The 27,515-nt window shown below is 34.6% G+C and overlaps 1 protein-coding gene across 1 annotated transcript in view; it reads left to right on the forward strand.

The window, feature by feature from the left end:
* The window catches only part of LOC145683884 (cubilin-like), a 1,291,374-nt gene that overhangs the window by 549,045 nt on the left and 714,814 nt on the right, over positions 1 to 27,515 (forward strand). The gene's annotated exons all lie outside the window — the stretch shown is intronic.

The raw sequence follows: 27,515 nt of genomic DNA on the forward strand, positions 1-27,515 counted from the left end.
TCTGTTTAAACAAACATACAGATTTTTGTTTGTGAATGTTACAAGGTGTGTAGTATGTTTAAAAAGATAAACATGTAGATTTATTAGAAAGACTCTAATAATATTAAGTAGAGTTGTTTACAAAATTTAAAATTGCCTAACACATAAATGGAATAATAAGTCACTGATTATGGTATGAAGGGTAGGAAAGATATTTTTCTAATATGAATGAACAATTTGCAACGATACGTAAATTCCAGAAGGAGAATTAATCAGTAGTTAATTCCTCCTTTCCTAAGAGCTATATGACATAAATAGTGCGGTGCAATGATGACTTAGAGATGCTTGAGGTTAACTGAATTAGTGAATAGTACCCAATTCAAAACATTAGGAACATTTTGATGCGATTTTTTAATACTGATGTGTACTTGATAAGGAGTTTATCCAGGGCTCTTTGTATTTACAACTCCTTCCTCAGTGTCTCCAAGATTCTGAAATGGAAAGGTACAGAGTAATTAGTCGGAGTATGACTTTAAGAGTTTGAACGCTGTTTCCTGTGAAGGCATTTATAGTAAGGATTATAAATGCTCCGAATGTGCATGATTCTCTATACGAACGACATTGAGAACTTTTAGTGTTTGCATTGGCTCCTTAATTCGCTTAAAGTGAAGGCGTCTAATCTTAGGGATGATTGAACATAGAGTGTACTATATTTATAAAGATATTAGACGATAAAAATTCTATTTTGAATAACACAACTCACGGCTTTGGCTTGGGTATTGTAACATAAGAAATATTCACGAAATTAACTTTTGAAAGACGGAAATATTGGAGATAGAGAAGAAAATGATAATAAGGAAGTGGAAAGAAGCAGATTGGAAAAAGAAAGTAGAAAGAGATAAGCTCATGAACTGAACAAGGGGATTATCTAACAATAAATTATGACAGAGAATTTTGAATAGCATAGACAGGAAAATTGAATTGAAAAAGGCGGTACGTGATAAGTAGAGAAATGGACAGGTGGACCTACGGGGTTGGCTGAAGCCTTCAGCCAATAGAATTTAGACTTTTTCATTATATATATATATATATATATATATATATATATATATATATATATATAATATACACACATTAGGGTGGTCCAAAATCAAATGCAAAAAATTCAAATTGTTCAAAATAATCCTACACATAACTTATTTTGTTCCTCTATTCATAAGCTATTTACCTGCTAAATTTCAGCCGTATTGCTCAATATTTACAGGTCACTTCATTTTAAACCTTTTTGTTCATGTAGTATTACGAATTATCTAATACTAGAATTTTTGGGAGGTACACGCTAGACCGTTTACGAAAACCGAATATAACGTACGCTCACCTCCATTTATACTCGTTTATTTGTAAATTTAAGGTAAATGTATGCGGCACTAAAATACTGTATTAGGTGGGTAATGGGTATACCGATACTTCTCATTATATTACTGTATACTACATTATGGGTGTCAATACTACAATGTAATTTAACACAGTCGCTGTGCTAATAACTGGATAGGTATAAGTTCGTAGCTTCCAATATGATCACTAGATGGCGACAGTAGAAGTAATGGTTCATGATGCTCCACTTGCCAACCGAGCCACACTCAATGGCATTAACTTTGTGTCAGTTCTGAAAATTTACCCAGACGAATCTATTATTGCATTTACATCATTTTCAAGACATCTCTGCTTTTTGTCTGAACAAGGAATTTTGTCTGAATAAGGATTAGCAGAGTAAAGATGACAGAGTATCAGAAGAAACAAAGGGAAAGATGGAGAGGCCAAAGTTACAGAACATTCGACGACAATTTAAGCTGTCAAAGAAATCCAAAGAATTTAATTTGGAGGATCTAGTAACAGAGAGAACACTGTCGACATGTGATGTCCTACCGTTTTCGCTTAACATGTTGATTTGAAATATGTAATAATCTGACTTAATGTTATTTGAAAAAATATAACTTTATTCTGAGATGGCAACATTGTTCACTGGATGGTGTTGTTTAATACGCGAAACAATGTGCTCTCCTTATAGTTGCTTTGTGCAAAGTTTCGCTTTTCTCCCTCTTCTGGTTTCTCACTTATCACGAATGTTTCAGATAATTTGTCCACCCGATATCTATCTATCTATCTATCTATCTATCTATCTATCTATCTATATATATATATATATATATATATATATATATATATATATATATATATATATATATCTTCATTTGTGTTCTGTAATATTTATAGAAGTCTGATTATGAATATGATAGATATCCGAAACTGTAACACATTATAGTTTAAAGTACAGTGCGTGTTGAAGCTTTGGTCAGTATTTATTTTGTTACGATATTTTGAAGTATGTTGATCTAGATCCAAGGTATAAAACGAGAGACATTATAGTGTTGAAGAAGCAACATAATAGGGTAATACATGTAACTAAAGTATGTGGGGTGGGGAAGATATTTCATTAACGTGATTGGAAAATTGTGTATGAATGTCGTCAATCACAGAAGGAAATTTGTCAGTAGGCACAATATCTTCATTCTCACTGGGTTATGAAGCACATATAAGTTGAAATAATGTTTCTGAGAACGTTGGGGTTTAGTGAATTTGAGGTTGAAGTGATGCGAGCATGAGGTGCAGTGAAGGTCATATTAATGTAAGGCTGAAGTTAACTCTTATGTACTACCTTGGGATCCTTTTGAGACCTCAGAGATATTTAATGTAGTATATCTCTTAAATAAACCCGAGTATCTAAATGTCTGTTTTTGTGTTTTCTCCCCAATGCTTGTTTAATATATTCAGGGGTGTCATTTCAGACTTCGCTTGAGGGGGAACAAGAGCAACACTGACATAAGACTTTTACGTTTTGTACTAGTTTATTAGTAGAAAATCGATTAAAGTATACTGCCCCCTAAATGACGCCCCTGATATATATTGAACACAAAGTATCGTTTGCTGTTGTTTTGCTTTTATGTAAAAAAAAGTGAATGTTTACCACTGGGTTCGAAAAAGAACCCCAAGGTAATACCCATATAAGTAACCAATTCTTTCTTTCTGATTTTCTTTTCTTTTTCTTACCAAAGAGCAAAATTAGTACTTCATATAATGCTCAATGGATGGCAGAAATTATAAACATATTGTTCCCGAAAATTACTTCATTATTGATGTGATACAATAAGATTAGTGTGTAAGAAGAAAAATGTTATCTTACATTACTCTACATTGTTTGTAAACTTGTCTCTTTCATCCTAATGTTACTGTTCGAAGCAATAGCTATCTTGAAATCTACTTATATATTATACAGCTTGTGAATAATCGCGTGGCTTTCAAAAGGTTACAGCCCATTACTTCAAGCAGCAACTCCAAGAAGATAGGATGAGGACTATTCTGGTTGTAGTTGCCCTGTTATCTGATTACTAGGTCGTCAAGTAGTTGGAATGACGATAATGTCGAAACTGACCGTTTTAGTTGGAGTGAACTGCAGTAAAGTATTGTTTTGAAAAGTATAAAATTTCTCTACAAAATACCAATAATTACTTATGTTTAATTGGAATCTCAAAGGGACTTAAAGGTATCTCCTATGGTATATTTTTCACGGTAATACACAAGTGTTAAGCAAATGCCAAGTTTGAAATTATGCCACTGCTATGACGATGATTAAACATCATGAGTTGAAATGAGCGTGATGTTAAAATTATGTGAGCGTGAGGCTGAGTAAGTATCATTTCAGATTGCTGATGTATGATATTAGATAAATGATGTGACTGAAGTCGATGCTGAAATGAATGTTTTACCTTGAGATTGAATTGCATCGTGTCATATTAGTGCATGCGATTGGGTGTCCATGCTAGACTAGTGAGAGACCATTATTGTGGAACAGAAATTTCGCAAGAAGGTCAAAAATTTCACGATCCCCCTAGACAACACTATTTCACGCAAGTCTTAAATCAAAAACACTGTTTTACTTAATCGAAAACACTGTATTGCATGATTCATAGTATAAGAACAATAAATTGATAATATGATTGTACGAATACAGTGAAGAATTTTTATTTTCATCTAAATATGTCCAAGTCATTATACAATATATTCCTATAATAAATATGGTTTAAATGTTGTTATAACGCACTGTTCGTGAACCTCTTGTGACGCACAAGAATTCTGGTAATTTGTAAATGAAGTTAAGAAAAATAAGGAAACAAATTTTGTGCATACATCTTAAAAAAAAAAAAAAAGAGACGAAACGAGAAATAATTATTTGACAATTGAGCCAAGACTTTCACAAGACGAGACAAGAAAATATTTTTCGTCTTGTTTCGTTGGCAATATTATTGACTAAGAAGGCAGGTGAGGAAGATGTCCGATTGATGTGTTGAATGTGGTACTGTATGAACGAGTTATCGAATGAGCATGGTTTAACTCGTATAATGTCATATTCGAAAGAGTTAATAGTGATTAGCATGTTCTGTTCTAACAACTCTACAACTAACCCTACTCTATACTTGCTTTCTTGTAAAGCAGTTATACCAAACAGTACAGAGTGAAATGGTAATCCTGAAATGAGTAATACTAATTTGAAATGTAACAGCCGTACACCTTATTATTGTACTTTTTCTTTCATTTTCTTTTATTGAATATTATGTGATTCTTATTGTTGATTAATCATATTTAATTATGCTACGGGATGTTAAAAGGACGGCCGATCTCCCGTTCTTAATTGAGAAGTTACCAATTGTTTACATTGTATATATGTATGTTTCGTTTATTTCGTCGGTTTAATATGTGTGTTTTGTGTGTTCTTGAATTACCAATGATATAATATTCTCAATTTAATATTCCTATTAACATTGTATAACATAGAAGAAATTTCAAGGGTGAGACAAAGTCAAAGGGGTAATTCAGAACAAGATATGAAAGAGATTTTTGGAGATGTTTGTTAGGAAATGGTCACCAGGCCTTACACGTGATGACGACGTAAGCACTAAATACCAATGCGTCTTTTTTTAATGTCACAAAAAATGTGTACGAAAAGAGAAAATACTTAGAGTCCATGTGCGCACGCAGCTGAAGTGCTGGGTGCACAAAAGGGTGAAAATGGAATGTTAACATTGGTGACCAAAGTACAAAATAGTCATCAGACGTAAGTTGCAGAAACTTGTCACGTTTTTAGCATTTACTATAAATGTGATGTGTCTCCAAAACTGACGTAACTTCGTAGACACACGCCGTACTATGTAACTCGGAAGTCCGTCGGTCAATCTCTTTTTCGGCATTTGTAAGTCTAAATTAACCGACGGACTTCAACTGTAACTTTACTTTTTGAAATTTGATTCTTCAATAAACTGGGATATCAAATTTCTCTCTATTATTTAAAGTAATTATTACCCCATGGATCTGTCTGCAGCTAAAGATTAAGAGAGACTTAATATGTTTGTTGTTTATTCACGTGTGACCACACGTGTGATACTCTTAATCCTAAAGTTGAAATTGTAAAGTACGTTCCCCTTGTACACTGGAGCTGCGACAGATCAAAAATAGTGTCAGGAGTGGGGTTGCTTGAGGGATAACCTTTGGAGTCGTCTGTAGAGTAACCTATTGGGTAGCGAATGTGGTAGTCTAGTGAAAGACTTGTGTGTTTTTTTGTAAACTATTCAGACAGTCCTGAGAAGATCGAAATGGAAGTCCTGTGGTGTAAATGCAGGAGTCCAGTGGTTCAGATCCGAGCGGAGGACCAAGCAAGTACGGAGACAAGAAGCCCAATCAATAGTTAAACATCGGATGCTGAACTGTTACAAATAGAAGGAGAGTATGAGACGCTGGAGACACATGCAGCACAGGGCAGTAATTCCCACTTTGTGAGTTATGTTACAGCACATCGAAACAATAGAGTGGACAGTGGTTAGTGTTTTGATTTTCACAACCAAGTTCTCTCGTGTGGAAGGAAATTCCTAGGACTAACATCTCAGCGCCCTGGCACGGAGAGAACCATAGTGCATCTTTCTACAACGGACAGTTATATGAGTACAATCTTTTTCAATTTATTATGAGAAAGAAACCTCTTTGTGTGTCTCCGTAAGATTGAATTGTATTTCAGCTCCCCGGGTATTAATGCACAGGTAAAATAACAGAAGCCATTTTGTAACACGGATTGTGTATAAATTGGCCAGGAAAAATTTGTATCACATATTTTGTATAAATTGGTATATTTTTTTTAAAATCCATACAATTTATGCCTTATATAGGGGAAATAACGTTTTATTTCTGATTAAAGAACAGTATTGAAAGGACAATTTGTAATAGTTCACAAAGGTAGAGTCACGATTGAGGAGCAGTAAGATTGAAATTCTTCAAATGTGTAAAATTAGAATAACGGGCCGAGCTAAGTTAAAGATATTATTTGTGTAGCAAAAGACATGGGAAAGTTAAAAATATTTATCACTACAGTCTATCTGCCGGCTGTTATAAAAGTCAGTAGGAAGAAGGGCAAAAGTGTTGCCAACTGAAAATGAAAGAATTAACTTCTAAATTTGGTGAGGAACAAGAGAAAGTAAAATTTAAAAGTAAACCATTAAATTGTTTGCATTACTTGAAAGGGCTAAAAGACAAGGTCCTATATTAGAAATTAATTCATGATGCTCATTTCCTACTAACATTGTTAACAATTAGATATGTGTAAATAGTGCTCGGTGCTGTTGCAGCAATGTAAGTGTTTGTTGTTGCACGTTGTGTTCTATAGATGAATCCCAGGTTGATTCGGAAATAGGCCCACGAGTCGAAGGGTAGAAACCCTTGGTAATCACTTCCGTGACTAGATGGAGAGATAGGTCCGCAGGTCGAAGGGAAGAACCCCTTGATGATTTCGTCATGAAATGTAGCCAGGCAGGAAGTGATTACGGTAGTTGTTTGGCGAGAGACAACTAAGGCGGAGGGAACAGAGAATCTTCAGTAAGTTAAGAGATAGGTATACCTAGAGAAGAAAAAGGGCACAAGATAGTGTTCCCGAGAATAGTGAGTCGGGAGGGAGACTCACGGGGAAAACGAAATCTGAGGGGACGAAAGTATAGTGTCGTCCGATAGTAAAGAGTCTGCAAGAAGACTTGAGGTAAAAATGGCGCCAGATTCCGTTGAAAATGGAAAGCCATTGCCAAATAGAGTAAAGGAGGTGGAAAGGCTACTGCCACCTCGGGGCATGGCGATCCCATGCAGGAGGGAAAGACAGTGTCCTAATTATTTTTGAATAAAAGGAAAATTGGTAAATAATTCGAAAAATTGTTTCAAAGTGTAGGTACAGTAGATTAGTACCTCAATTGCTGGACGGTCTCGCCAAGAAAAGATTGAAAACACGTAGAGACAATTTCGTCCGTCAAGGGAGTATTTAAAACGTTTGTGAATTGGTTATAGAAAGAAGTTCATTAAATATGAATGCATTGATAGTTCATTATTTGTGAAGTAAATGCATTTTGTTGTCACGTAACAAAAATAAGATGGACAAAATAACTTAAATTCAGTAGAGTTGACAATGCACTAGTGTCCATTCGAAGCATGATTGCTATTATCAGTGTTGCCAGATCAATCAGTTGGAAAAGCAGGAGATTCGAAGATAAAAAAACAGGAGAAAGCAGCAGACACTTACAGTGGTGGCGTTTGAATGTAAATACTTGGGGGGGGGAAGTAAAATTTGCCATTATTAAAAGGGCAGTAGTCAAAATAAGCAGTCCAGAATTCATTTCCGATTAACTACGTTGAGCAAATAAAAGGGAAAGTCCCGATTTATATAAATATTATTTGATACACATGTGTGTGAAGTAAAACGTAGTGAAGAGCAAAGTAGAGTGGGAAAATGTCTTTTCATGCACGTAGCGATAACATAGCTACATGGTACAGTCACACGTGATTGTGGCGTAAGACGATTTCTTGCTGACGATCGTGGAGAAATGATCTAAGCCACTTTTCCAGCCCAAGTGCCAATCTAAACAACACTTACTTATAAACCTTACAGAAAGTCAGAATACAGACGAATCTTATAGAAGATGACCTGCAGTTGTATTCTTTGGATTCATATTATATACAGTAAAGCTCTATAACTATATGCTCTACAGAGCTTTGTGTACTATAACAGAGAAATTTCATATTTTTATGTGAGGAAACATTGAAAATTGAATATTAATAATAATATATTTCTTCAACTCCTCGAAGTAGGGAAAAAGCAGGAGATTGTTCACTTTTCATTTTCTTTCGCAGTAGATCAGTAGAACGTAGAAAAAGCAGATCATCTCCTGCAAAATCAGTAGATCTGGCAACTCTGGCTATTATTTAAGCATATATGAGTAAAGATAGCATATATGAGTACAAAAGCTTGTGATAGGTGAAGACAAATTCGTAAACTCGAAGTTGATTAGGAAGACAGTTCCTTTTTACACAGCATCTGTCTTTAATTTTCCCTTAACCTTACTTCTTCCCTCATAGTTTGTAAACCTACTTTTACTGTTAAAGAGAAAAAAAACTCCGAAGTGTGATCAGGGGAGTTCACAGATATTCTCTGACACTTCCCCATCCTTCCGTCCGTACACAGTCGTGTTGTAGACAAACATTGAGTTATCTGTCTTAAAAAAAAAAGAAACTATCGTCAAGGTTCCAGAAAACAGTGCCCGTCAAGTCACAGGAAATTTATTAACTGGTATACTTAAAAAGAAGAAAATGAAAGGAAAATACAATCTTTAAAAAAGAGTATTTTAGGAAATTGGGTCACTGGAGCCAATAATGATCAGTGTCCTTGTCCTAAATTACAAATACATCTTAAAATACGTAATTCTTCAACCCTTGGCCTTGGTGTGTTGAGAAGACTGAAATAATATTCCTCCAAAATGATTTTGGGTGTTTGCATAGATAATCTGACAACCCAACGAAGCCAGTAAATAAGCTTCCTTATTAGACTTAATACTTAAGATAGAACAGTCACTTCTCAGAGATAAATAATCAAAAATTGCCAGCAATATTTTAGTAACGTAAAATTCCACTATCTGTTAGGCGATAAGTTAGATTGTATTACGAGGGCAGAAGACGAACTGTCATAGATTCCAAACTTGAAAGAGAGATAAGCAATGGTTATATGGGCTATCACACTCTCATTAACAAAAAGTAAAGATCAATAATTATTAGATCAGTATACAACTGAACCTTGTGCCAACGTATGGAATACTCTTCCTTCCCGTGTAGATGAGGATATGGAGCGTTACGTGTCGATAAATTATAGTCTTGCGATTTAGACTATAAACAAACCTTATGTTCCTATACGGTTTTCACTAGTAAACATGCTAAGAGTAATTAAATAGTTGGGAGACTATAAATAATTCATTACCTTCAACGTCACCCAGTTCGATTACCAGATTTTAATCACGCACTCAAACCGACCAATAAAATATTTCAATTTAAGTTATGATAAATAGCTATGTCTATATTTTTGTGTTTCCAGCGAAGCTTAGTTTTGAACCCCTGTTCTTACATTCTTAAATTAATTTTTGATTGTCAGACATCTTCAAAAGAAAATCGAATTTGTAGCATTTATGTTCAACAAAAATAAATTCCTGAATAGTCAGAGAAATTATATTATTAATACGATTCAAAAGTAAGGTCTTGATTGCAAAGACAAAAGAGTCCAGTTTGAGTCAGCTTTAGATACACATCTTAAACTATTACAGTAGAAATGTTTGTATTAACTTCCAAGGCAGACGCTAGGTCTGGCTTTCTAGTAACACAAAGAAGCCTTTAAAAGCAAAATCATTTAGTAGTAATGTAAATGCTTGATCTTGCATTTCAATTAATGAATCTGAAAGGCTCTCAAAAATAAATAAAAAATACTAATAATAAAATAAATAAAGTACTGTAGTCTATAATATAAATTATAGACCTATAGCACGGTGCCTTCTATTTAGGCATTGAATGAGCAAAATTAGGAAAACTAATGTCCGATTAATTGAAAGGATACCTAATTACCCATTTTCCTAGATGAGAGACAAATCCAACGATGATTACAGTTGTGTCATTGTTATAGTTATTCATACAAAAGAATACGATAGCATTACGGTCCCTTTGAAGAAAAAAGATAAAATTTACATAAACTATAAACATTAATTTGTTTTGTTACCTTAAAGCGAAAATTGAATTCTACTAAGGCCCGCATTGTTAAGATATGTATTGCAGTTGTAGTTTGCAATATAGTTTCGCGACAGCGTTCGTCATTACCGATGCTACTTCACTGGCATATCATCACAAGAAAAGAATAAGAAATCCTTCCCTTACCTTATCCATCACTTAACAGAGTACTTAACTAGTGAATTAAAACTACGGATAACAGTAAAAAGGAAATCGCTTTTCTGTTTGCAGTGAATACATCTAGGCCAGGTATTGTGTTATGATACTGCCTTCAAGTTGGATACAGACAGGTAGACCTTTTACATATATATAGGCCCTATCAAATTAAAAATCCTAATTTTCAATTAGTAAAACTGAAATTGCTTGTCATATAATAGAATTGATTACATTCTGTTACTTAAAGGAGATTAAATAAATAAATACATAACTACATAAAAGTATAAAAGTATCTTGAATAAAAGTTTCCTACAAACAACGATACAATAAGGGAGATATATATAATATGCACACCAGAGCATAGGTACTAAAGTGGCCAATAAGATGTAGACTCACGACAAGCTATTTTACATGAATTTCATATAAACACCTTGCATGATCACTAGATTCAGACAAAAAAATAAATAAATAAAAGATTTTTTACGATTCTTGATAGCCTTAATTGTTTGTGCAAATTCAAGAAGATATAGAAACTGATAAAATCTTATTCTCTGCAGTGAAATAAACAAAACACCGAGGATAAGTAAAAATGTTACTGATGATACGAGTATTTGATACTTCTGTCGCGGTATTAAAAAAAAAAGTATCTTAAATATAATGGGAATTCTTCCCGACATTATCTAATGGAAATTTTATCAAGACTCCAGGCAGACAAATATAAGAAATACACTGTAATGCTTGAAAACAATGGATTCAGTCCCGTGGAGAGATAATTATCTGTTTCAAGTTAAAGTGATGGTTTATAATGATATAGTACGTGGAGTACTTTCTAAAGAAAGTTAGGCTTGTTTGGCGTCGCCCGTATACAGGATTAATTCGCCTTAGAATTTGAACTGTATAATTCAATGAGAAAGCAAGAAGCAACATGCCTACTAAGGGCCTTAAATTACATATTATTTCAAATAATAATAACGTTTTAATGAGACTTTTGAGTACTTAAATAGATGTAAACTGTCTTTCTATTTCGCATAGTCGCCATTTTTGTGTGCTCTACAAAAGGAATGTTAAGAAGCTGAAATCAACTACAGAACTAGGACAATCTTGTAGAGATTTATTATGATTGTAAGAAAAATATTTTAACATGTTTCTATATAAGTCTTACTGCCCTCGATCAAGTGTTTGAGTTGATGCAATACATAGTGCTCAAACTGAAGTTGTCGTCCTTGTGAAATAAGCCTTGTTAATTATACAAATTATAACATATTTGGCAAATAAATAATTACATTGGTAAAATGAATAAGTAAAATTTGCCAAAATGAGGCAATTCTAGTAGTATCGATGGACATACAGTAAGAGAGAAACTATCTTTAGTTTGAATGAAGATGTGTATAAAGTAATGTTTTGTATCTGAGATGAAGGAGATGTTTAATAACACAATAATAAAATAAACATTAAAACCAGAAAAGTTTGATTGTTAAAATCTGAAAAAAAGAATAATTGGTTCCAGTAACCTCAACTTGTTTATCTTGAATATCATTTGCAAATGTTGCTCAGAATGAGCAAGTTTTAAAACAAAAATAGTCTCGAAAAGGTAATTGATTTCTTTTATTTAAATATAAAGCAGAATACTATATAGTTGTTAAATTTCGAAACTAAATTAAAGGTACGAATTTTTTTCATTAAAATGTATTTGAAAGAATTGTCTGTAAGATATGAAAGTTCGCTGAAAGCAATTTTAAATGTAAAAGAAAAGTAATTTAACAACATATAACTAGCATTAAAGATATATTGAAACAATCCAAGAATAATTCTATTCCAGCAGGTGTATTTAGAGTGGAATTATTGGTGCCAGTTGCCTCCAGGTGTGAATATGGATTTTTGATGTTAAAGATACTGCATTTTAAGATAGTATCTTATTGTATATAATGAAACTATCTTTATCTTTGACAGTTTCATTTATGCAAGTTGCTTAAGTTAGTGCAATTCTCACTGACTATTGCTTAAACACACTTGTGTTTATTCTACTTTCAAGCTAATACGTGAGTTTCGAATCAACTAAGGCAACCGTTCCTTAGCTAGATAAAAAAGTAATATGAATAATGTGTTTCTATACTTTATTAGTTTGACTGTAAATGGAACCTTTCCTCTATAGTCAGCTATTTATACAGATTGCGAAGCTAAATTACAAAAGAATTTGTCAATTCACTAAGCTGTACCACAGTACGATTAAGTGAGTGTGTGTTCCTTAATCTGAAATATAATGAATTGTCATATGTTACTTCGAAGCCGTAAAATGAATCGTAGTTCATACAGCGCGTAATTCATCTAGTTAATGTAGTTTAATACAGGAATATTGAAATTATATGTGGATTGTATAGTTACGAAATTATTACTGTGCAAAAAGTTTCAACATATTCCATACTAACTGAAAGACAAATGTATTCATAATACACTTATCCGAATTTAGACCTAAAGCATACTAGTTACCAAAATATAACACACAGAAAAATTAAGAAATTGATCAACAGTGTAAGATATTATACGCGAATATAGTTATTGCACTTTTACTGACCTACTGGTGGGTATTATCTGTTCAAAATAAGAAACGAATTGCTTTAGAGCAAGACGTGCTTACCCTGTTCCCACATCATGAGTATTCCGCTGAAGCGTTCTTTATAATTATCATTTCATTGGAAATGGCAGTTAAAACGGATGCCTTAACAGAATACTCATGATATGACACCAGGGAAACACCTTTTCCTCTAAATGTCGTTTCTAATTTCGTTTCTTATTTTGAACAGATAATAGTAGTATTTTGATTGATTTTATTGTACTATACTTGCCTCAATGACATCTTGTTTGAAAAAAGGACGATTATTGCCATAGATATATATGAAAGTATTCATAATAAATGAATTTAGTTCTCATAATGAGTTAAGGCGTATCAGTGCATATGTGAAAAGTTAAGTACTGTATATTGCACAATTTCAAACATTAATATTGCACCATTTCAAACTGAAAACATAAATTATAAAATATAGAAGAAAGGGTGAGTACTCTTGAATAAAAAGGTATTGTCCACGGAAATTGTATAGATAACATAATTCCTCAATTATGGAAGGAGGGAGATGTAGCACCCGTACACCTTATTATTGTATTTTTTCTTTTATTTTCTTTTATTGAATATTATGTGATTCTTGTTGTTGGTTAATCATATTTAATTATGATACGTGATGTTAAAAGGACGGCCGATCTCCCGTTCTTAATTGAGAAATTACCACGTCGGTTTAATGTATGTTTTATGTGTTCTTAAATCCCAATGATAGAATATTCTCAATGGAATATTTCTATTAACATTGTATAACATAGAAGAAACTTCAAGGGTGAGATAAAGTCAAAGGGATAATTCAGAACAGGATATGAAAAAGATTTTTGGAGATGTTTGTTAGGAAATTGTCACAAGACCTTACACGTGATGACGAATATCAATGCGTCATTTTTAATGTCACAAAAAATGTGTACGAAAAGAGAAAATACTTAGAGTCTATGTGCGCACGCGGCTGAAGTGCTGGGTGCCAAGCACGTAACCAGGATTTCGTAATAGGGGGGGTCCGGGAGGAAATACTATGGTTATCACACCAGGAGCTCGATCATTCTACACTATTTTACTGACAACTTATATTTGTTCGTTTAGCCAGGATTTCGTAATGAATGGGGGGAGGGTGAAATTAAATACTGTGGTTACGCACCAGGCGCTCGATCAATGTAAACTGTTTTACTGGCATCATACCGGTATTGATTTGTTAGGACAGTAAAATGAAGATATGATAGCCAGTATTTTAATAACAAAATATGAAGAATTCTCGAGTAAAATAATATTTTAAAAAATATTGAAAAATATATAGTCTTCCGAAGTCATTCGAATTCGATCCTTTTTGCCTTCTTTTTCTTATCTTCGTTTAACGCCGTCAAGGATAGTAACGAGATATCTTTTGGCAGTAAAGACATCCTATAAAATGGATTAGTGTTGCCACAAAATTGAAACTTTCTTTAACAAGTGTAACTGGAATCTATGTTGCCAGGCTCATATTATTGGTGATTGGGGGAAATATCTTAAGTTCTACCTGAGAGTCTCTCTGATAGAATCTATTTATCGATCATTTGTAGTCCATAGGATTAGCATGGAGCTAGATGGAATTCGGAATGCTCCGTTACAATAATACCAATTTTTAACTTGAACACCCCCCCATGTTTCCTCCACACAAAGCTCCTTATAAGAAAGAGTAACAAAACGCTTACTGTGGCTTTTTATTTTTGACGAGTACTATTCTTTTTCTTGTTTCTTTTTGTTTCATCCTTCCTTAATTTCTTTTAATTTTGGTTTCGAAGGGGGGGGTCCGGACCCACCCCTTGGCTACGTGCCTGTGGGTGCACAAAAGGGTGTATATGAAAATTTAACATTGGTGACCAAAGTACAAAATAGTCATAAGACTGACGTAAGTTGCAGAAACTTGTCACGTTTTCAGCATTTACTATAAATGTGATGTGTCTCCAAAAACTGACGTAACTTCATAGACACACGCACTACTGTTTATTCACGTGTGACCGCTCGCATACTGTTTATCCTAAAGTTGAAATTATAAAGTACGTTCTGCTCGCGTACTGGAGCTGCGACAGAATAAAGAAAACAGTACCTTCGGCATGGACTATGTGTGAACATTATTCGAGGCGTTCATATGTTGTTCTGTAAATAGAATCTTCAAACGAACGTGCTAAAGAGAATATTCAGCGTTTGGAAAAGGTCATTATGTTAATCAGAATCAGCAGCCACTACGCAGACATCTTGCATTGTTGAACAAAGAGGTCGTCTAATATTTTGCTAGGTAGTATAAACTTCAAGCGATACGTCTTCAATGTTTACGCAACTGCAAAGACTTGAATACATGTGCAAACTATTGAATTTGGAATTCTATTGATCAAGAAATGATATTTAATTCAATTCAACAACACATTTAACTCTTTCGAGATGGGAGTGTCGTATAACCATATAAACCACTAAGAGTTTAGGCCCTACTAAGCTATCCATAAAGGGTTAGTGTTGTCTATACTAAACAAGTTTTATTTTCGATTTTTGGCACGCCTAATGAAAATAAAAATAACTAGTCTCTCATAAACGTGTTACTTGTAGCCGCTGTAGTAGAGCTATTTTAGAACAGTAGGAAACATCATCATGAATAAAGAACTTACCTAACAAGTTTGATTGCACGCTCCACATAAAAAAAAAGCTACTGCTAACGCCGTGCAGTTAGGCCACCCAATATACACTTTCTTATCCCATAACCATGTCAGGCAAAGAGAGCCTCTCTCTCTCCTCCTTTGTTCTCTCCCATACTAAAATTAGCTAACGTCATAAACGCAATTCTAATTTCAAACTACATATGTATTAGTTTCGATAAAATGAAATAATAAAACCGAGACGAAACAAAATTCATAAGTTGATGTAGGGAGAAACTGAAGCACAAACAATGAAAAATTGAAACCAATGTGTGTCTATTAAACAGAGATTCAGAAATGAGGCAGAGAGAGAGAGAGAGAGAGAGAGAGAGAGAGAGAGAGAGAAAGAAAGAGAGAGTGAAGAGGAGAAAAGGAGAACGAAAAGGGAGAACAGATGAAAACGTGGAATTCAAACATAGTAAGAAAACATTATAAACCTAACATTATTAAGTTCCGTTTCCAGGAATCCGACAGTAATATAGTAATAACGTTAGTATGTACATATTTTTTTAGAACTATTCGAATATATAGAGGATGCTTTAAATATTCATTAAGTCACCTTCATAAAGTTAACGTACTTAATTTCCAGTAGAAGTTTAGATCTCCGAAACACATCTAAGATAATATCAAAAGTTTAACACACATCCTTTGTTTCCGTGTGGTTCGGCTCCAAATCCGGTAGTGTTCATTGGACGTACTGATTCAAAATACATTCTAATAAACCCAATAGAGAGCGATAGTCATATCGTCCATATCAGACTACGAATGCAAACTGAACAAAAACAAACAAAAAAAAAGAAAAAAGGAAAAGAAAAGAAAAAGAAAGAGAAAATTGAATGGGTGCTATTTTACTGCAAATTTCTATCAGAAATACCCTATAAAGAGTCCAAACTTTATCGTAATGAAAAATTACAAATATTAGAAATGAAAAGTTTATGTTCCTCTTAGATGTATCATGTTTCAAATTTCAACGTGAATAAAACAAATTGAATTATAGGATGGACATAAATTTTGTGCCGAACTAGTATAAATGAAATTTTGTTTCCAAATAACCAGAGAGGATACCACTAGTTATACTTTTCCGAAGATTTGTCTGTTTTGAATATCCAGCATCGATTTCCTCTCTTGCGGATATAACGTAATTTACACAGATAGAATGAACACACTAGAGCTCAAACGGATCATGGTGTCAGTCGGATGATGTTGGTTATCTTATAGACCACCACTGGGTCGAGGATTCAAACTCGTAGTGATCCGGTAATTCGACTGAGATTCGGTAACCCAGAGGATAAAAAAGAGATATTACTTATCGCCTTGCATTTAAACATTATTTATGTCAGAGATAACCAGGACTGGAGATATTATTCCCAGAGCACGAAAAACACGACGCCGAAGTTCCAAGTTAATTAGATTTTCTTGCTCCGTTTTAACTTTGGAGCAAGGAAAAATTACGTGTGGGAGAGAGAGGGGGGAGTGGAAGATGCAAAGACAGAATAGGGAAACGTCAAGAAAGACGGGGACGAATATAAATATGAAACATACTTATCATTACAGTGTATGATTTAGAACGCACACACCGTTTACTTGAATTATCGCCAGTGATACCTTGTGAGTTCTCCAACGGAAGATTAATCTTCGTTAGCAGAAATAATTTTATGTGAAAAAATCATACCACCTGCTGAGGAATCGAACCGAGATTTTTCATTGGGAAGTCTAGCACTTTATCCCTACACCACCGATTTCTTTACCCAAATTATATTTAACAAATAGTGTAGTGTTTCTTTCTGAGAACGATAACACGTAAAGTGTATACTACAGATCAAGATATGTGTGGAATGTCGTGGTTATTCCCTTAACCTATCCCAACCAACATTCGTAAATCGTCTCTATCATGAGACAGGTGTTTGTTTAAAATTCTTATGTATTCCTTGTCCAGTATGATAAGTCAATTCTTCACAATCACATTGTAAAAAAGTCAAATTTGGTGTGAACAGGATTTGAACCTATGTTAGATAGCTGTATTATTCATAATGCCAGTACGTTACCACGACTCTATCATGTCACCTGACTTTACTATCAAAATATTACTTACTTTAACCCTGATCTTTAGAACGAACCGGCTTCTTCCTGTAAGGTTATTTGCACCAAAGTATTTATTTATTCGACGGCCTAGAGAGAAATTAGTGCCCACTAATAAACGAAAAACATACAATCCAGCAAAAATGAGGAATAAAACATATTTTGCAGTAATTTCGCCGTGCAAGTTGAAATTACGCATATAATAATAATAATAATAATAATAATAATAATAATAATAATAATAATAATAACCTATATTATAAACTTAAGAGTAACTTTGTGGCTCCTAATCTCTTGAACCAACCGTCCGACCTCCATCAAATTTTCAACGTTGATAAGGTTCAGGACTGGGAAGCTTTTTATCATTTTATTTTAACGTAGAATTTAGGGAGAGGAGGAAAGGAGGAGGGGAGAAAATGAATAAAACGTAATAACTTGAACCACAAGAGCGATCTCTATCAAACTTTCAATATAGATAAGGTTCGGATCTGGAACGACTTTTATAATTTCAATTTGATGATGCATAGTAGGGGCAGGAGAGAGGAAAATATAAGTAGAAAAATGAAAATGAAAGTGACTGTATTTGTGATTTCATCACTCTTGATCCACCCGATCGATCTCGATCAAAGTTTCAACATAGATGAGTTTCTGGCCTAAGATGGTATTTATATATTTACTTTTACTATATAACTAAGGTGTAAGAAGAGGGAGGAGTCCAAAAGAATAAAAATAACTTGATAACTTTTGAACCAACGATCAATCTCGATCAAATTTTTAACATCGATAAGGTTCTGGCTTGAGATGATTTTTAGGCCAGAACCTCTTTAACGACTTGAACCACCAGACCAATCTCTATCAAATTTTCTACCTATATGAAGTTCGAACCTAAAATGGTTTGTCACATTACTTTGATAGTGTAACTGAAGGGGAGCGACATTTAAAAAAGAACGAAAAATGACTGGTATTAGTGGCGAATCTATAATGTTTGGAGTCGCTGAGATTAACAGTAACACATTTGATGCTGTTTAAAACCAAATTCAGGTCCGCAACTTGAAGGAGGGGAGCCATATAAAAATGATCGAAATAACCAATATCAGTCTCGAATTCATAGTTTTTCAGCTCGCTGAGATGAACAATGACACTACAGATGCCGTGTCCCACAACAGATTGTGAGGAGGGAATATATAAAGCTCATCGAAAATGACCAATATCAAAGAGCGCCTTAGTAATAGTAAAAAACGACTAAGTAACGGAACATACTACTATTTTTCTCGATTTAACCCAGCGAAACAGGTAATTGATGCTAATAATAATAAAATAACTTACAAATATACTGTGAATGAGAACATTTATTATTATTATTATTATTATTATTATTATTATTATTATTATTATTATTATTATTATTATTCACGTACCTTTGAACGTGCACGGCGAAATCACTACAAAATATGTTTTATTTCTGTAATTTTTCCTGGATTGCATTTTGCATTTATTAGTGATCACTAATTTCTCTTTAGGGCGTCAAATAAATGAATTTCCTTGTGCACTTTGGTGCAAATAAGCTTACAGGAAGAAGCCGGTTCGTTCTAAAGATCAGGGCTAAAGTAAGTAATATTTTGCTTGTAATTTCAGGTGACATGATCTCGTAGGAGTAACGTGCTGATCTTATGAATAATACAACTCTCTAACACAGGTTCAAATCCTCTTCACGCCAAAGTTGACTTTTGTTTACAAACTGATTGTGAAGAATCGACTTACCATACTGTGCAAGCAATATGTAAGAATGTGAAGCAAACACCTGTGTCATGATAGAGAGGATTTACGAATGTTGGTTGGGATAGGGCAAGGGAGTTACTAGGACATTCCAAAGACATCATTGATACGCAGTATACACTTTACGAGTTATCGTTCTCAGAAAGAAACAATACACTATTTGTTAAATATAATTTGGGTAAAGAAATCGGTGGTGGAGTGATAAAGTGCTGGACTTCCCAATGAAAAATCTCGGTTCGATTCCCCAAGAGGTAGTATGATTTTCTCGCATAAAATAATGGCTGCAAACGAAGATTAATCTTCTGTTGGAGAACTTGCAAGGCATCACTGGCGATAATTCAAGTAAACAGTGTGTGCGTTCTATATCATACACTGTAATGATAAGTATGTTTCATATTTATATTCTTCCCCCGTTTCTCTCTTTCTTGACGTTTCCCTATCCTGTCTTTGCATATTTCACTTCTCCTTTTCTCCCTCTCTCTCACACACATATGTACTTTTTTCCTTGCTCCAAAGTTAAAACGGAGCAAGAATATCTATTTAACTGGGAACTTCGGTGTTGTGCTTTTGTGCTCTGGGAATAACATCTCCAGTCCTGGTCATCTCTGACAGAAATGCTGTTTAAATGCAAGGTGATAAGTAAAATCTCATTTTCATCCTCTGGGTTACTGAGCCTTAGTCGAATTATCGGATCACTATGGCATTGAATCCTCGACTCAATGGTGGTATGTAACCTAGCCAACAGCACCTTACTGACGCGATGACCCGTTTGAACTCTAGACTGTTCATTCTATCTGTGCGAATTCTGTTATATCCGCATGAGATAAAATCAATGCTGGATGTTCAAAACAGATAAATATTCGGAAAAGAGTAGAAAATGGTAACCTTTTGGTTATATAAAAATATTTATATCAGTTCGACACAAAATTTGTTTCCATCCCATAATTCAATGTATTTTTTTATTCACGTTGACATTTGAAACATGCTATACTATCAGGAACATACAATTTTCCTTTTGAACATTTGTAAGTTTTCATTACGATACAGCTTGGACTTTTAATATAGGATATTTCTGATAGCAGTAAAATTGCACTCATTCAAATTTCTCTCTCTCTCTTTCTTTCTTTCTTTTTCTTTTCGTTTCGTTTCTTTTTTAGTTCAGTTTGCATTCCTAGTCTGAAATGAAAGACAGGACCTACGCTACCTGGTGGAAATTGAGTGTGCTGTCCTTTATGAAACTGACCTAATGAATGTTTAAAACATCCTCTATATATTAGTTCTGAGCATCCTCGAATAGTTCTGAGAAAATATGTAAAAACAAACGCTATTTCTATATTACTGTTGGATTTCTGGAAACGGAAGTTCATAATATAATGTTCTTTTCTTACTACGTTTAAATTCCACATTTTTATCTGTTCTCCCGTTTCTTCTTCTTCTTCTTCTCTGCCTCATTTCTGAATCTTTGTGTAATAGACATCCATTGGTTTCAATTTTTCACTGTGTGGGTGTTTCAGTTTCTCCCTAGATGAACTTACGAATCTTGTTTCGTCTCAGTTTTGTTATTTCATTATATCGATACTAATGCTTGTGTAGTTTCAAATTAGAATTGCGACCATGTTCTTAACTAATTTTAGTATGGGAGAGAAGAAAGGAGGAGAGAGGAGTCTCTTATCAGACACAATTATTGGATAAGAAAGTCTATATTAGGTGGCCTAACTGCACGGCGTTAGCTGTCGCAATTTTTTGATGTGGAATGTACAAGTTTTCATCAATATCTATACATTTCGTGTGTGTTTTGATGGGAGTACAGTAATTTCTTCCCGGTTTTAACCACACTCCCAGGTACATTCACTGAATTAAACTATGGAAAAGGTAAGCCATTATAGACATCTTTCACACAAGACAATGGTAATTACCAAAGTTTGAAAAAGTAATTAAATGAAGCCCATCCAATGCATTGTTGACTCCCTACTTTCTTGACCGACGAGTACCGGTAAGCTCTGTAGGTCACGAATACATTGATCTCGATATCTCAAAGTGAAGTGTGTTCGAACAGGAGTCGAAAAACCGATCGACGGTTCCGACAGTGCTGTGGTCACTTCTCGGATAACTACGCCACTAGAGAGGCTTCCGGTGAAGATCTTTGAGTGTATCCTTATCTCTTGACTCTGCTGCTTAATTGTATACTGCACACTACTCATGAAATCAGAGATCTAGGATGAACCTAACAAGAAGTGACGAGAACCGGCCCAGAAGCACGGATTGTTTACTTATGGGGCGCGTATCTCCGATGATCGACGGGCCCCTCGAATAGTGTGAGTATGTGGAGAACGGGCAGACACGCTAGTTTCCGAATATGGTAATCTGCATGTGCATTTGAAGTTGTTTCAGTGCCAGCTCATCGCTCTCGGTTATTTCGACCGGAGATACACGTTCTCCACAAATAAATAAAAAAATCCGTGCTTCTGGGCCGGTTTTCGTCACTTCGTTTGATGATCGTGCTGGGTCTCTGTGGTTTCACGAATAACGTGTGGTATAGAATTACACAGCAGTCAGTAGATGAAGATAGACCCAAAGATCTCCACCGGAAGCCTCTCCAGCGGTGCACGGTGACCCGAGAAGTGACCACAACAATGTCGGGACTGTCAATCGGTTTTTCAACTTCTGTTTGAACACACTTTACATTGTGACATCGAGAGCAACGTATTCGTGACCTACGGAGCATTCCGGTTTTCTACATACCCATATCAACTCTGGAACGCACCGGTCAAGAAAGTAGGGAGTCACTTTAGATGCCCTTTAACTGATTAAATTATAAAAATCAAAGCTGTGAGAAAATGATTGTTTAAGCTAAAAATTAATATAAAAAATAACTGTTAAAATTAAACTTCAAAGTTAGTTTATTAATATTATAATTAAAAATACCAATTCAACAACTTTGTAATAATAACACTAGTCAACAAGATTTTGGCATAGAAATGAAAATACCTGATTCTAATAGAACTTTCCACGTGGAAGTCGAATCTGCAATCAGTTTTTCTCCATTACGTTCAGTTTCCCAGTGACAGAGGGATTTTCAGGAAATTTCCCCTCAAATTTCCCTCTTTTTTCACAATTTTTGTACCTGTAGCTTGGGTACTCTTAGGTATATAAACACAAAAATTTTATTATGTGTTAGCCTGATGTATACTTAATAAGCCCTCTAAGTTTCATAAGAATCACATTATTCTTTCTAGAGAAATAAACATATTTATATAAAAATATGCTATGTGTACTGTTCATTTTACCATATTCATTAGTGCAGATAAAATCACATAACTTTCACGAAAATTACAATATAAGCGCGGTTTTTACCTTATTGGACTTCCAATAAAGCATATTTTCAATGATGTGTACACCATGTCGCCATTTTTGTATGAGGGAATTTCTAGAGGGATTTTGTGAAAAATTTCCTCCAAAAAGTAGTTTATAAGATTTTTTGTCTCAACTTGCTATTTGTATATAATGATACAGAAACTGGACTAAAACATAGTTTTATGTCTATTTAATAAATAATGTTAATTTCATGTGAATCGCATTATCCTGTCTCGAGATGTAAACTATTGTGTCTATTTATTGGTAATAAAGAATATACTATGCAATACTTTTACCAAACACAAAAACCTAACGTTGAGGTATTATTGTCGGCACATAGATAGATACTCAAATACAAGCAAAACTACACGCATGCTTTCTGTGGAAAATAAGTCACATTTTATTATTTTGATCTGGTAATAATGCATAAAAAATGACTCACGTAGCCTGATGACTGTTAGTAGCGTTGAGTGACGGTCCAAGCTGGACATGTTTTAGATGTGGCCGCGTGTAATTTGAAGTGTCTGTGCATTGTGGAGTTCGCATTGTGCTGCCTCGTGATTGATGGAGTGTAGATTCGTGTGTGTGATACCTTGCAGGATAGAAGATGTCGAGGAATTGTGTAAATCACCCGGACAATTTCTGTTATGTATGTGGGGAGCTGACATTTAAATCGCAACGTTGATGTTTTACTCCTCTTGTGAGGAAGTGTTATCAGTTATACTTTGGTTGCTGTGTCGGAGACCAAGATAAGAATTGGGCTCCTCACTACATTTGTTGTATTTGTGTGAAACGTCTGACTGGGTGGACAAGTGGTGAACGAAACATGAACTTCGCAGTACCGATGATCTGGAGGGAACCAAAAGATAATTCTTCAGACTGCTACTTTTGTATGACACAGATAAAAGGAATAACCAGTAAATCCTAGCACACAGTACAGTACCCTAATTTGCCATCAGCAATTAGCTCAGTTTTACACAGTCCAGAATTACCTGCACCAGTACCTCCTAATCATGTTATGGTAAATGAGGATTACGTACTTGAGGCAACTACTGAAGCTCCAAATGAAGAAGATGATCCTACTTATGTATGAATAACATCTACATTGGATCCCAATGTGATAACTCAGGATGAACTAAATGACCTCGTACGTGTTTCCAAACTCTCCAAGATACAAACAGAACTTCATGCTTCTAGATTTTAAGGCTGGAATCTGCTCCATCGTGACACTAAAGTGTGTATTTTTCGAAACCGCTATACAGAGTTTCAAAACTACTATTCTCAAGGAAATGATATAGTGTACTGTAATAATGTCTGTGCTGTGATGGATACACTCGGACATGCACATATAAGTACAGAGTGGAGATTGTTTATTGACTCTTCCAAAACTAGTTTGAAGGCTGTCCTTTTGCACAATGGCAACAAATTTCCTTTTGCTTTGGCTTATGTAACTAATATGAAGGAAACCTATGAAAACATTAAAATAGTGTTAGAAGGAATTCAGTATGAGAAATACAAGTAGGCCATTTGCTGTATTATTTCTTTGTTAGTGGGTTTGAAGCTTGGTTATACGAAATATTGTTATTTCCTCTACGAATTGGGCAGCAGGAACAAAGCGGAACATTACATCAAGAATGAATGGCCAAAGCGTGTATTAACTCCTGGAAAGAAGAATATTGTTTATTCCTCACTGGTGAGCCCTCATAAGATGATTCTACCTCCTCTTCACATAAAGTTGGGGCTCATCAAAAACTTTGTTAAGGCAATGGAAAAAAGTAATGCAGGGTTTTGTTACCTCAAGGAAAAATTTCCTCGGGTTAGTGACGCTAAAATCAAGGAAGGGATTTTTGTAGGCCGCCAAATAAGATGTTTGATTCGTGACCAAAAATTTGAGGATCTCTTAACTCCGGTTGAAAAAGCAGCTTGGTGTCATTTAAATGTTTAACAGAGAATTTTTAGGAAACAAGAAAGCCCCAAATTACCGTGAAAGTGTGTGATTTTCTGCAATCATTTAAAGAAATAGGTTGCAACATGTCCCTTAAAGTTCATTTTCTAGACTCCCACCTGGATTTGTTTCCTGAAAACCTTGATGCTGTTAGTGATGAGAATGGGGAACGTTTTCATCAGGACGTTTCCTTCATGGAGAAGAGATACCAGGGACAGTGGAATTGACAAATGCTAGCTGGTTACTGTCGGGCACTCAAAAGAGATGTTCCAGAAGCCAAACACAGAAGAAAGTCGACAACTAAAACATTTTAGTTAAGGTAGGTAAGTGTTCATTTATTAAGATGATATCACTCACTTCTTTTGCATTATTTATTAAGTAGACATATAATTATGTTTTAGTGCAGTTCCTGCTTCTGTATACAAATAGCACTATATACAAATAGCAAGTTAAGACAAAAAAATCTTATAAACTACTTTTTGGAGAGAATTTCTCATAAAATCCCTCTAGAAATTCCCTCATACAAAAAATGGTGACACTTTGTATACATCATTGAAAATATGTTTTATTTCAAATCCAATGAGGGATAAACAGTGCTTATATTGTAATTTCGTGGAAGTTATATGTGATTTTATATGCACTAATGACTATGGTAAAATGAACAGTACACATAGCATATTTTTATATAAATATTTTTATTTCTTTAGAAAGAATAATGCGATTCTTATGAAACTTACGAAACTAAGTATAAATCTAGCTAACATATAATATAATTTTTGTGTTTATATACCTAAGGGTACCCGAGCTACAGGTACAAAAATTGTGAAAAAAAAATGGAAATTTGAGGGGAATTTCCCGAAAATCCCTCTGTGACGGGAAAACTGAGGGTGCTGGAGAAAAACTGATTGCAGATTCGACTTCCACGTGGAAAGTTCTATCAGAATCAGTATTTTCTTCCATGTGCCAGAGAAAATGTATTTTTTTGTCGATTAGTGTAATTGTTTTGAATTGTGAAAGTTGATCTAAAATTTAATAACTAAATTATGCATTTGGATAATTAATCGATAATATGAAAAGTTAAAATTTACAATCAAAATTGATAATTAATAAAAAAATTATAAAATTCGGAAGCAATTTTCTGTGATGATGTTAATCAACGTAACGGTGGGATGACGAAATTGCGAAGAAAGGTAATACTCGGAGAAGATTTACGCACATGATATTTGTTCACTAGGGTGTATCGAAAAAACGTTTATTTCGAAATCTTGTTACCCTTAGTGACCATGTTTGGCCGAGTGTGTTTAATATAACATAGAAAAATAATAAATCTATACCTCAATTTTTTGAGGTGCCGCCTTTGGCTTGAAATTCGAAAAAGAGTGATGAAATCGTAGATTTTTAAAACAATAAGTGAAATATTTATTACGTTATACAGTATTAGCCTTAGTAATAATTGAGTTGTTTTCCAAATAGTCCAAATGTAATGAGGAAAGAAATTTAAAATCGTTAGCTCCTGTTTATCAAATACCGCCATCGCTTTAACTTAACGGAAATACCGATAATTTTGCATGTGTGTGGCAGTTGTCTTCTCTGCAACTCAATTATCGAAACAAATAGACTCATCTTACTCACACTTAACGATCAGCATGAGTTGAAATATCACATTTCAGTGTCGTGCTTCTGCTAGTTGGGTAGCATTGACAAGTGATACTGTTTTCTTGCTTGATCTCATTGTTTATAAGAACTGCTTCGTGGCTAAGGGGTTAGCGTACGCGCCTTTGGCGTGGGAGTCTCGGGTTTGATTCCCGGCGGGAGCTCATGTGGTTCGGATTCCATGTTAATCAGTAGGACCACGTCTCATATAGCCTCGCTGCTGAACGAGACGTTCAACTTAACTCATTGTTTACAAGCCTATGGTTTCTCCATATATGTTTGTGCGCAATTGTTTTGCTTGTGTCAACATGGAATTGAAGAATAACACTCGATTACAATCACAGGTCGCAAAAAGCTTTATTCATAATGTTATTGGGTCTCCAGAAGCGTTTAGTTCTGTTCAACTGCCTATAATAGAAAATATGTTGAATGAATTCCTGTGCTAAAGGGAAACAAAGAAGAGGAATTCCGGTTCTAGAAAAGATTCACCAGCCAAGGACATTGCTTACTGCTTACATAGTTGCTTCTAAAATAAATCAAGTTTGGAAGAAGTAATTTATAGGTGGAAAGGCTGCTTTAAGTCAACAACGGATTGTTGCTTTAATTCTTCAGTATCACAAAAAAAGTTTGTTAGCTCCTAAAATCAGTGGAAAAATCAGTGTGAAAGAACCTGAGAATGATGACGCAAATATCCCTAATTATGACCACGATTTAGGATATTCGGGTTCAGATAAAGAGTTCCGTCTATCTCCTAGAATTGAAAAATATACAAGTCCGCCAACCAAGCAAATGAGAGTTAAACTATCAACGTTCGCTTCTGCGGTTTGCAGGTAAAAAGGGTTTGTCCATCATGCTGCACTCCTAGCTTCTTCACTTTTGGTTTACTCACTTCCCAGCAAAAGGAGAAAGTTATTGATCCCAACGAGATTGAAAGACAGAAAGAAAAATATACATGAAAACTGTCATTCAAGAATCCACTTCTTTTCTGAAGACTTCCGAAGACCAAACAATAGTGTTGAACGAAATAGATGGCATAGTACATAGGATAGCGAAGAAAGAAGAACATGTCGTTTTAGTTCAAGAGCTACAATGTAAGTATATCGGCCACGTATGCCTA

Source organism: Thermobia domestica, chromosome 4 (genome assembly GCF_964235325.1).
Source record: "Thermobia domestica chromosome 4, izTheDome1.hap1.1, whole genome shotgun sequence".
Classification (NCBI taxonomy): Eukaryota; Metazoa; Arthropoda; class Insecta; order Zygentoma; family Lepismatidae; genus Thermobia; species Thermobia domestica.